Source organism: Homalodisca vitripennis, chromosome 5, assembly GCF_021130785.1.
Source record: "Homalodisca vitripennis isolate AUS2020 chromosome 5, UT_GWSS_2.1, whole genome shotgun sequence".
NCBI classification, from domain to species: Eukaryota; Metazoa; Arthropoda; class Insecta; order Hemiptera; family Cicadellidae; genus Homalodisca; species Homalodisca vitripennis.
The window spans coordinates 110,900,740-110,914,230 of NC_060211.1; the positions used below are offsets into that span (position 1 = coordinate 110,900,740).

Genomic DNA, 13,491 nt, shown 5'->3' on the forward strand with positions numbered 1-13,491 from the left:
ATAGGTCAATATGGACATCATTTTAAAGGGCTTATCTAGCAGAGTTTAATGCCGCAAACCGCACTCAAAAAGATTGATCCAGTACAAAATGGCGGCTGTTCGAAGATTTTACTTGGTTACATTTTATTAGTAGTCATAACCCCAGTAAAGCAAAACTGCAACCAAACGAATACTGCAGCTAACTACTACATTATGCTTGTCAGTTGTACAGAAGTGAATTATGACATTAGTTATCCTCAAGGGTTACAAATTTGGTCCTAATATATTGCTAACGGGGAAAACCTGATAACAGTAACAATTAGAAATCTCAGCGACCTATGACGATCGGAAACACTTCCTGTTTTCATAAAGTGTTGAACAGTTCTCCCTACAGTTGTTCTAGAAATTGGCTGCCTCTCGTGAAAGTAGTCATTAAATAAATGGCATGCTTCCTCGTGTGAATAATATGTGCTAATATATCCTTGCGGGACGTCCCCATGATATTATAGAAAACTTATAGTTCCTTCAAAAAGTAGATTTTTAGGTGTAGTATTGATGTACCAAATCTTGTTTATTTATCTGTTATCGTTCAGAAAATATTATACCCGTGCAGGACTTTATGTACACCCTGTATAAGAATAAGCAAACATCAAGCTTTTTAATAACAACACTTATTATTTTATCGTTTTCTTTAATCGCTATTGATTTGAGTATAAGATAATATCTAGATCAGAAAATAAAACTTTTAAGTTCAAATATACTTTGAACTGACCATTAAAGCAAAAATTAGGTAAGAAGTGAATGGCCAGTATTGTAATGCGTATATAAAAAACAAAGTTAATAAGTCAATTCTACTATATATTTAAAGGATATTATAAAACCCATTGTAGATTTATTTTGACAGAAGTTGATTTCTCAGACCTGTGTATGTATACAGAGTCTCCAGCACTTATGGAGTTGGAATTAACCGACAGAAACTTCAAGTCGCAATATACAAAAAATTTATAATGAAGCATAGTCCTCTCCCTTTGGTTTCCCGTCTGTCTATATGTTCGCGTTTTTTAACGAAAAGTGTTTATCTTAAAACTTAAAACTTTATATCCCGGTTAGTATTACAAAAAGTAGTTTTTTTTTACAAATTAACATTTCAAGTTTCAGAATAGTGGGCATACTCTGTTTTCTAAGCTTAACAATTTAAAAACCTTCAGTGTTATAATAAATATACAAGAGTAGTAACATACAGTATATGTATTTTTGAATATTTTAAGCATCAAAATTATTTTGATATTGTAAATAATAACTGAGAATTTGTAATTTCCCAGATATCACTCTGATTCTTTTAAGATTTTTATAAAAACCTTAAGCAAGTTTTTTTACTACTTAGAATTTATTATAAATTTAAAGATGTTGAATTATTAATCTTAGAAAATTAATATGATCGCCATTTTAAACCAGAAGAGATAGTTATTTTAAACTGTTTTAACGTTATTTTTTTCTTTGTTTGAAGTTTGTTTTTAACGGACTGTGAAGGAAATTGGAATCACCCGGACATTTTATATCGCTCAGATATACCAAAAATCAGTAACACTACGTTTCTTCATCTGCGTTTCGAGATTGTACGTTTCGAGACAAACTGACCACTAAACGTAAGGATAAAAGAACAGAAAGAAACACAAGATAGGGTATAAAATACAAGTCAAAAATTGCACACCATTGTTGGTCCGAAGACCACATTAATTGGGATGAAGCTATATGAACACAATACATCGGGAACCTAATTTTTTTCAAAGGAAGATAATCGAGGCTATATACATTAAATTGCAGATCTACCAATCAGTCAACTATCGTTCGAGATTAGGCCGCTTTGGTTGGCAAAGAAAATAAAAAGTATTAAACAGATTAGGTATTCGTAATAAACCAATGAGGAGTCACAGTATGGTTTTAAGAAGCCCATCTAGCATTTACTGATAATAAAAAAAGTTCAATCCTCTTCCCTTCTTTTTTGACGCCATTTGGTTTCTGCTGTGACAATTGCCATTTTCTATTGGCCTCTGGTCAATTGTAGGATAAAAAAAAATGCAGACCTATTGCGCCTGTACTCTGTAGTTAAGTTTTAATAATTACTGTTGTGTTTCGTTTTTTATTAAGTGGGTGTCTCAGAGTTAAGGAAGTTGACACACAAATGGTTGTAATTCCTGACTTGCATGTGTCACACCACTGTGGTTAGTTAGTAGTATGTGTTAGGTTAGTTATTTACACGAAGAAGAGATCAGATTGTAGATCTTGAAACGTAGTGTTACTGATTTTTTTGTATAAATGAACGATGGCAATTGTCCGGAAATCTTATATCCAATTTTTCTTTGTTATAACAACAGGTGTGTAAAGTTTTAAGTGGATAGCTTTATCGAATTCAAATATAAAAACACTTTAATAAAAAAAAAAAAAAACAGAGACAGACAGACGGCAAACCAAGCGAGATAGGTCTATGCATTGTCGAATTGTATATTTTAAATTGAAAAATCGCCTTATGAAATTTGATCCCGTAGTTTCTGAATACCCAGTAAACATTTTTATTATCAGATAAACAAGGCAAAACCATCTATGGCACAAAATATAATGAATCTAAAGTTAATTACAATGGCCACATATATACACTGTTTCACAAATATTTTTATCTTTGTTAAAAAGTAAACTCAACTTTGGCGTTGGAAACATGATTTACATGAATCGGAATCTAACGTCTTCTGAAAGTTTGTCAATACATAATGTATACTTATACAAGTTTTCAGTTCGTATATCGGGGATAGGAGATAGTAATATTCAGAGGTTCACTAACCACATTAATTTGATGTGCTAAGATTTTATGATAACACGTAACAACCTTGGATTATATCAACCTCATTTAATCCAAGGTTATAAATAATAATGTTTGATCTGCACAGTGACACAATAAACAGTGTTACAAATAAAAATCTCCTAATACTACAATTATGAAGTGCGTTTTAATACAAATCTCCTTTGTTATGACAAGATATTAAAATAAACATTCATAGTTATATACGGAAAATTGTTTAGTTTTTGTGTATTATATAAAAAAGCAAGATTAAATTAGTTTTGATGAAATTCTAGGTTTATTTTATTTTACTCTTTAGAAAATGTGTATTTGTCTATAAGGGAGTAAATTATCTTTTTTTAATATTTTAACTTTTATCATAATCTTAATTTTAAGATTGACTATGGGTAAAAAAAAACTATTCACTATTGTAAAAAAGTATAAGTATATATTGTTTAAAATATCTTCCATTATAATTAGATGGTCCACAATGCTTTATAATTAAGGTGTTTTTCTTGTCAGTTCCAAATAGTAACATTCCTTTATAGCGGAAGTAAAAATTTTTCCAGAGGTTGCAAAATTAAATGGCCATATTTTGATGAGTTGAGATCAGTTGTTGGCCAAGTTGAAGAGATTTGGAGTGGGCTGAGAGGACTCTATTAAGCCCTGAGGGGAGTCACTTATTGCACTCCTTAGATTCTTGAGAAGAGGTTATTCTTAACTTAAAATAACAAATTGCTAATTTTATTCAGCATTATGAAATCGAGTAAAATAATGATCGAGATTGTGTCTAAATTTAAGAACTATTTATTTTTAAGCTAATTTAAACTAGCTCTTAACTAGCTAATTAAAGCTATTCTTAAACAGCTTAGAGGTCATTATCACATTATGGGACAACTGTTAGATTCGAATATTGTAGAATACTCACTGTGGACGTATACAAATTTCTGAACATTGATATGAGACCTCGTCGAGCAGTGGGAAATGAACAGCTAGCCTGAGTTACCATTCACTCCAAACATACTTCACTAGCTAATTAAATTAAAGCCAACGTATCGTTGGAGTTCCAAGATAGCTATTAATAAGTGGTATTGAACCAGTGGCTTTAGCCTTTTGGCTCTATACAATAATAATTATTACAAATTTATTCTTGATAAAACATTTATTCCTTACCGTTTTCATACAAAACCAATTATGGTATATATATATATATATATATATATATATATATATATATATATGTTATATATATATATGTGTGTGTGTGTGTGTGTGTGTGTGTGTGTGTGTATGTGTGTGTGTGTGTTCTTTAGACAATGGTTTATGCCTTCGGTATAATGTTTTTCTTGAATTTTCTTATTTATTTTCTTTTGTTATTTCCAAGACACATGGGAAAAGATTGTCTATACCATCTGAACAGGTGGGTACAGTAATATTTGTTTACGTTTAATCACATATTCAATGTGCTCTTATGGACATAAAGTTAAAAGAGCAGGAATCCTATTTAATCGTTTTCCTGGGTAGGCCATCAAACCGTAATTATAAATTCTTGTTTAAGCAAAGACACATAATATTATAAAATATGATAAACAAGATTTCTATCATAGTAGTTCTATCAGGAATTACTAGTAAACCTTCACGATTCTTTCATGAATCGTACTAGAATTTCCACTAAATAAATGAGCAACCATTAAAAAAATCATGATGACTGATTTTTATTCCATGCGCAATTCCTCGTGGCCGATTAATTGCTTATGAAACATGAACCTCCTAAATTAAAAATATCTAACAATTCAACTTTCATCATATAAATTCAAACACTGGAGAATTGAAAAATAAATAATAACAATTTTAAAATTTTTAACTATATTTTCAAATTATTATCTACCCATATATCAAAACTTTTCTGAGGACAGTTTCTCAACGATGGCGTTAACCTGGTCATTTGCCTCTGACAGGAGATGATGAATCACGAGTAGTGTGTGTTGCTGATGTGAAACAAAACAATGGATGTTTCTGCAATTGTGGATTAAAGCCAACATGGCTATTGACTTTCTTTACAAACATTTTGACAACGTTACAAGCATAATTTATTATTTGGCTGAACACATGGATAATTAACTTATCTAATGGAGAATGCTAAAGTAAGACATGTATTACGATAGAAAACTTTTAACTTGGAGGATTTCAATAAATGTACTGGACATTTGAAGAATACAAGAGAGAAATGTTGTAAATCCGTCTGTTCATGGTCACTTTTAACAAGAATTTCTAATACTTTGAGTTAAAACTCTTGTTCGGTATAGTATTCCCGCCGCTACTGTGTAGTATTTATTATTCTACGGGTCACTTGAGAATGACAAATGTACGGGAAATTGCTAACTTAAAATGAATTGCACACCACGCGTCACCTAACAGGCTTTTCTGATACTGTATGAACCATTTCAAGTCAAAACCTACATATGCTAATATCACGTGTTACTGTCACATGTTAATGTGTCATATGTTTGAGCCCAGTTCGTTATAAACAATCAGTCATCTTTTATTGTTCTTGAAATAACTTCATGTATGAAAAAGTTTCGAGTACAATAATTTGCAACAGAAAACAAACAAAAACAAAAATAAATATAAACAAAAATGGATTGTTAAATGTTTTGCTAAACTGTAATCTTGAGAATAGCTATACCAATTCGGCTAGTTCTTTTAGTAAAATATTTCCTAAAATCTAAGGAAGGTTTATATGAAGAGAAAGAATGGAAATGTGCCCATGAATATCTTGGAATTGGGAAAACCTTATCGTTTGTATTTCAAAATGCAAATTTAACTGATACCAAACAGTTGTTGACAATTTTTATCTGAAGTTTTTTTAAAAAGGCCGAAACATTTGTTTGCATTTATTTATTTACGGTAACACCATTAGTACATGGAAAAAACAATAAGATATTCTTATATTCATTGTAATTTTTGAAATAGTGTTTGATCATTAGTGTAATGGAGACAGCAAATACAAAGTTAATATATTCTTTACTGCAGATTGTGTTTAAATAATACATAAACAAAATCGAATGTTAAAACATGTAAAATTGTAAACACCTATAAATATTTATTCTAATCTACTTGTTCGTTTAGATACCTTTAACTATAAATTCTTCCTCAAAGTGAACAATAAATGTAACTTTACAAAATCAATTTGGAACAAGCTATATAATCAAAGAAGATCAGCATAAATTCTTTAGTATTTTATTTAAGTGTAAAAATTTATTTTCAGTTCAAATTTTATTATTATTTATCTCTAATATTATATTATACACTATTAGTTACACGAGGTTTCCAAATATTTCCATTTTGAAAAAACGCGGACACCATGAGCATATTAATTTATTAAATGAAATTTCAAGCAATCCTGAAACAAGTGATAGTTACTGAAAGACATTCCAATATCTTGATCAATTTTATATTTAAATTTAAAGACGGAACCCTGAAGTCAGAGAGTTAATTGTTTTTATATGTACTTATGAAATTCCTCTTATTTGTCTTCAATACTTCGTGATATTTTATTTAATAGCTCCAACGATTTCACCTACAATTAAACTATGTTTATGCTAGTATGAACAAATGTCTTTAGCTTTTTATGTACGATGTAATACATTATCCCCTTTTACTGTACTTGATTAAAATAATAAAAACTAACCCAAACAAATAACAGGTTCTGCACGTAACATGAAATTTATAAAGTGTAACTGATTTTGTCAGATTAACTTGTTTTACTAATTATTCTACACTTTAACAGGTGATCAAAACACAACTACTATCTGCATTATAAGTCCATAATTATTATTGATAAAGAATTGTTAAGTGAGATTTCAAGACTAGTTGGACGTAGCTCGGAGGGATTTTTTAATTAGGAAGAAATAGGCATAGGCTTATTTTTTAACCAGGAAGAAAGTCATTTCAATACAATCGGTCCAATATTCTTTACTCGTACTTGATTGAGATTGACGCGCACATACATATATATTTCAGACATTAGAGTTTATATAATAGTATATGTATCATAGGGCAATTAGAATGTTCTATTATAATATTGAAATACATTGAAATAACCGTTAACATAATAAATAAATTAAGCATTTGAGTCTATAGACAATATGGTATAAATTCAAAACTAGAATGTTATAGTCTCAGTGGGGTGTTTTGGAAGCACTAATATTTGCAATAAATCTGGTTTTGAAGTAATATTTATTATTTACACAAATCAATTCATGACTTAATTAGCGACGTATGTGAAATTTACGTATGTAATAATGGTGGTAATATTAATGGAACAATATTATGATTATTCAGTTCTAGATACCGTAACCATACTATCATGTATTAATTTAATTAGCGACGTATGTGAAATTTACGTATGTAATAATGGTGGTAATATTAATGGAACAATATTATGATTATTCAGTTCTAGATACCGTAACCATACTATCATGTATTAATTTAATTAGCTACGTATGTAATAATGGTGGTAATATTAATGGAACAATATTATGATTATTCAGTTCTAGATACCGTAACCATACTATCATGTATTAATTTAATTAGCGACGTATGTGAAATTTACGTATGTAATAATGGTGGTAATATTAATGGAACAATATTATGATTATTCAGTTCTAGATACCGTAACCATACTATCATGTATTAATTTAATTAGCTACGTATGTAATAATGGTGGTAATATTAATGGAACAATATTATGATTATTCAGTTCTAGATACCGTAACCATACTATCATGTATTAATTTAATTAGCGACGTATGTGAAATTTACGTATGTAATAATGGTGGTAATATTAATGGAACAATATTATGATTATTCAGTTCTAGATACCGTAACCATACTATCATGTATTAATTTAATTAGCTACGTATGTAATAATGGTGGTAATATTAATGGAACAATATTATGATTATTCAGTTCTAGATACCGTAACCATACTATCATGTATTAATTTAATTAGCTACGTATGTAATAATGGTGGTAATATTAATGGAACAATATTATGATTATTCAGTTCTAGATACCGTAACCATACTATCATGTATTAATTTAATTAGCGACGTATGTGAAATTTACGTATGTAATAATGGTGGTAATATTAATGGAACAATATTATGATTATTCAGTTCTAGATACCGTAACCATACTATCATGTATTAATTTAATTAGCTACGTATGTAATAATGGTGGTAATATTAATGGAACAATATTATGATTATTCAGTTCTAGATACCGTAACCATACTATCATGTATTAATTTAATTAGCTACGTATGTAATAATGGTGGTAATATTAATGGAACAATATTATGATTATTCAGTTCTAGATACCGTAACCATTACTATCATGTATTAATTTAATTAGCTACGTATGTAATAATGGTGGTAATATTAATGGAACAATATTATGATTATTCAGTTCTAGATACCGTAACCATACTATCATGTATTAATTTAATTAGCTACGTATGTAATAATGGTGGTAATATTAATGGAACAATATTATGATTATTCAGTTCTAGATACCGTAACCATACTATCATGTATTAATTTAATTAGCAACGTATGTAAAGTCTGTAATGATACTATAAATGTAACATTTCTAAGACTACTTAGTTCTTTACATTATCATCACACCTTAATTAGTTACCAACGATTGTGAATTCTGCGGTGTTATTGTTTTCAAAGCATACTCCAATTACTCAGATTTAGATAACATAACGTTTACCAAGAGACAAGATCGTTGACTTAAATAACAACGTATGCCACGTCTGTGCTAGTAATCATAATAGAACAGTAATACGATTTCTCAGTTCGGGATACTGTAACATTAGCAGCATGTTAAGAGTCCCATAAACATTTAAGTTCATGTCAAGCATCATAAGAAAATTCATACTTTACTAAAACATTAGTTTAAGATACAAATATATAAGAATAACGTGTAGCTATAAAACTACTAATCTATATTAAACTTAAGGAAATGTTTCGCAAACTGTGTATTTTGGAACAAATTAATGTTTTATTTTGGTATCATTACGAGGAAGAATATCCGAAAACTAATTATCCCGTTAAATTAATTATTCGTCTTCAATAAATTATTTTTCAACATAGAAATAATAAAAGCTATTTGGTAACTTTCGTTAACCAAACGTTTCTAAGACGTTTATATAAAGGTTTGTAAGCACGTATTTTGTATAAAATTTCATATTTTTTTTAAATTAGGAGTAATATCAACCTCACCAAATCAGTCATTAACAGTTTATAAAACCAATACCATATTTTATAAGGTATTCTTATGCATAAATATAAATAATATTATCCCTTATAATGGCTTACAAAATTTGTTGGAACGCAAATCTCGTTAACTCAGCACATCAAAAATCTACTACTAATAGCAAATGTAAGGCTTGAGGTAAAACATGTGTTTAAAGAATTTCTAATTGTATGTAGCATTTAAAGGAATAACTAATTGGCTCAGACTTTAAAGTCAAAGCTTACTTTTATTAAAACTATGATGTTACTGGCAGTAATTTGCTTCTACTACGATTGTCAGGTAGCTTTTTACTCACTCTTTGAAGCTTCTTAGATAATAAAAGATTCTACTTTTGTGACAACTAAAACATATTACTTGTATGTAAATACCATTTTCAGCTTAGAAGTAGAGTAGAAATAAATATAAATAAGTTGTATCCAAGTAACTGAACCTAAATGAGCCAGGTTATAACAGCGTAACAGACTTACTAAGTATTTACAGGAACTAGGTCAGTACGTAGTAATAACATATTAAGAAATAAAGTTCGAAACGAACTAACTCAATTCTAAAGTTCTTGACCACTTTTGTTTTAAATCGTAGCAAATTGAAACGTTCTGTCGCTGCTATAGCACGATCATTTGATCGTATTGTCCACAAAATACTGAAAAATGCAACTTTCTACATCTAAAAGTAAATTTGTTATACACATCGAAAATGATAATAACCCACTTAATTTATATTACATAAATATTATTGTGAATGCACTTAAATTTTGTATAATATTGATAATATTTTGACATATTGGCCACAGTGAAAAGTGCAAATTTCAATTTAATTTTCACGGGCACAAACACAATAAATTTACGATGAAAAAAACACACACACTTTTTATGTAGGGTTGTAAGGGATGGAGAGTAATAATCTGATATTATTAATATTTTGGGTTTAGATATTTGGTGAATCCTTGTGTAGTAATGAAAAAAATTAAATTCAACATTAACAATCTTAAAAGGTTTACCGTTGATAATTAAGAAAACGAGACTATTCTGTTAGATATTAAGGAAAAAAATACAATGCGTTTCCAGCAAGATATAGACAAACAAATGCACATGTGTCATGGCCCAGGTAGAATTGTGTGTACCCGACACAAAGTTACTTAATATTATAAACATGCGTTCTGTAATAGTTTTTTTGGGACAAATCACATTTCCAGAGCACCTAGAAACTTACTGATATAAGATTTCGGTGGCTGACAAATCGTTCATATACTCTGCCATTACTGTAAAAAATCAATTTTCGTGTATCTATTGGTCCCATCAGCTGCCAAGCTCTTATGCCGGCTAATTAGCTTCCTAGGGGAGTCATGATGCACAGAATCTTCTCACATCATCCAGTAGATCCCACTACAATGTAGATTTCAGACTCTCTAAAGGAAGTAATATTCTAAATATTCTTGATAACGTTTTATTGATTGATAACTATAGATTGATTGATTTAATTAAAATAAAATGATAATAAAGGATTGCTCAACAACTATACTCTATTATATGATTAATTCCGAGATTTATTATATAAAAATTATAAATTCAATTAAAAATTTAAATGTTAGTCGAAAAGATGGTTTAAGACAGAAGGGAATGTTCTAAATTGTTATACATATCGATAATTTTATTAATATTTAATAAGTGACTACTTATCCACAATAAGGAACGTACAATCTTATGTTATGTACATTTTTGTTTTTTTAAGAATACAGTCTTATGAAGTAACCACGAAAAGCGACTCTTCATATCTTTATGTATTAGTAATTGTGTAAACATTTAAAAACTGTGAATATCAGGAATACTATATACGTACATATGTTAAAAATATGTATAAACTATTTTTATACTTTTCAGTTCTAAGTTCACACTTTTATACGTATATATGATAAATAACAAGTCAATACTCAATTAGTTTCTTCTCATTTAGTATACCGGATATACTCTCTACTAATCTCTAATGCTAAAGATGGTATGTCCTCGTAGGAACAGGAAGCTTAGGAAATATATCTAGATAAATGGAATAACTTTTTAATTATTCAAGAATTTGAGAGAGTTACCCCAAGGTAAAAGCCAAATGATTTTGTCAAATATCTTCCACATAATCAATACTGAAATTCATATTCAACGCGTTAGTTAATTCATTTAATTATTCAAAAGTATGTATGAAAAAATCCCTAAAGATAAATCAATAACTTTCACCATTAACATTATTTTGTGCTATATTTTACCAAAGTGTTTAAAGCTTTGAGGATTATCATAGAAATTATTTAAAAAAAAATAAATATCAGATGATACTTAGTACCCTGAATATCTAGAAAGTATTATATACATATATATGTATATTATTATTACTTATTATATTATTATTATTATTATTTACATTATTATATATATATATTACTTTATGGTAGCATATTCAGCCGGCAAGTGGGAGATCCGGGTTCGAGTCCTGGCCGAGCAAGTACTTTTTGTGATTCACTGTTTATTGAAAAAAATTAATTAAAATACTAAATATATATATATACAGAGTGAATTTTATGTCTTGGCACACCTGGATATAATTTAAACGGCACGAGATATCTATGTGAAACCTTGACCCTACCTATTATAACATATTTTTTTATTTTTCAAGTTGTTGAAAATTGTAAATTTGTCATAAAATCTATTAATAAACGTAGAGACCTCTCGTTTGCATTATTGGATTTCTTTTTTTATTCCCTTTAAAATGAGGGGTCACATGATAGGGGTTTGTATTTGAAAACTTTTAGTTGCCCCCCTTTACCCCCTTTTAGAAAGTATATATATATAATTTGCACTTTAACAACGGTTTGTTATTCTAACAATGAATAAGCATAGGAGTGTGATTGTAATGTTTTAATTAACGGGTTGAGTGCATGGTTCTCTGGTAGCTCATTCTCTCAAACTCCTGAATACAACAATACTTTAGGCCCATCAATCTGGATATATTTAATCAGTTTTCTCATTCTTGTATGGTAAATTTTAAAATTATTGATTTAATAATGCAATTAATTCTTGGACTACAATTAATCTATAAATATAATTCTGTTGTTTAGTATAAATGTAGAATCAGCATTCCCGTGTCAACTAACACTTATACCAATAGCTTGTAGCATTTCTCTAACAATAAATAATATTAACACATCCTAGATGCCAAAGTCATTATCATACCTTTCACTAAATATATATTTATCTGCCAATCGCATAATAAAAGAGTGTGTATATTGTATAGTTTTGGAATAAGTTCATTTTTTCGATGTGTTAAAGTATAAAGTTGTATATTTATAGCCTATATTTAATTCAGCTGTTAGATATGAGAGCAGTGAGTGTATTGTGTAAAAGTAAAAGAACGTAAGAGGTTTTCAAAATATTCAAAAAAAGAATATACTTTGACTTAATAGTAAAATAAATGTCTTAGCTCTAAAGTGCACTATTATTCTTCATAATAAATGCTAAAAAGCTGCAATATATATTATTACATAACTAAATTTTGTATTTTTAGTAAGTTAACAAAAGTAACTCAAAGTGTATTTGTCACTGTTAATTTAACTAATGGCACATAAAAGTTAAGTTATATTAAATTTATTTTTAAACAATTTAATCTACTATATTAAAAATATATTTTTTACTATTTCCTTGCAATATTTTCCCACCCATATGTCAGTGATATTGGTAATTTTTATTTACATAGACTTTTGAGTTGATTTAAACATTCCTTATTTCTTTGTAAATATTAAAAATGTTTCAATAATAATATATTGTTACGACTTAGTACAATTTTCACTTTTGACGATGAAAAATCCATACTCCATCTTGAGTTTTAATCAGTTTGTGACATATTATTTTACTTACGTGAGAAGTAAGAAAATTAATTGGTTTTCTTACACTTTACTCGCACATAATGCACACATTACATATTTTCGGGATTGGAGTATATACGACGAGAGCGTTTACGAACTCGGAATATCGGAGGATAAGATCGCGACGTTATCGTCACGAGGGTCGGAAGCAGACTGACGCGTCTGGTGTGGGCGTAATGGTGCGCATGCCCAGGGCCGAGTTGTAGGTTACGGGTCATTCCTCCTATACAAAAATTGGCATGTAAACTTCCACCTACCTATATAATAGAGTATTTTTTATTCATATGTACTCTAACTTGAATCAACTTGTTTGAACAGCTGAACAAACTTAGATACGCACTTGCATTCATTTACATGTCTTCTATAATATATGATTTCACTTCCTTTAAGTTCGCCAGTAATATAGAATTCTCTTTTGAAAATACAATGCCCTGTTATTAATGCGTATAAA

General features: G+C 29.0%; 1 protein-coding gene across 1 annotated transcript in view; it reads right to left on the reverse strand.

Annotated features, from left to right (window-relative positions):
- LOC124362699 (cholecystokinin receptor type A-like) overlaps positions 1 to 13,174 on the reverse strand; it is a 46,502-nt gene extending 33,328 nt beyond the window's left edge. The window contains 1 exon segment of the mRNA XM_046817411.1: positions 13,033 to 13,174. The gene's annotated coding sequence lies outside the window, so the exon portion shown is untranslated.
- Between the last annotated feature and the right edge of the window lie 317 nt (positions 13,175 to 13,491).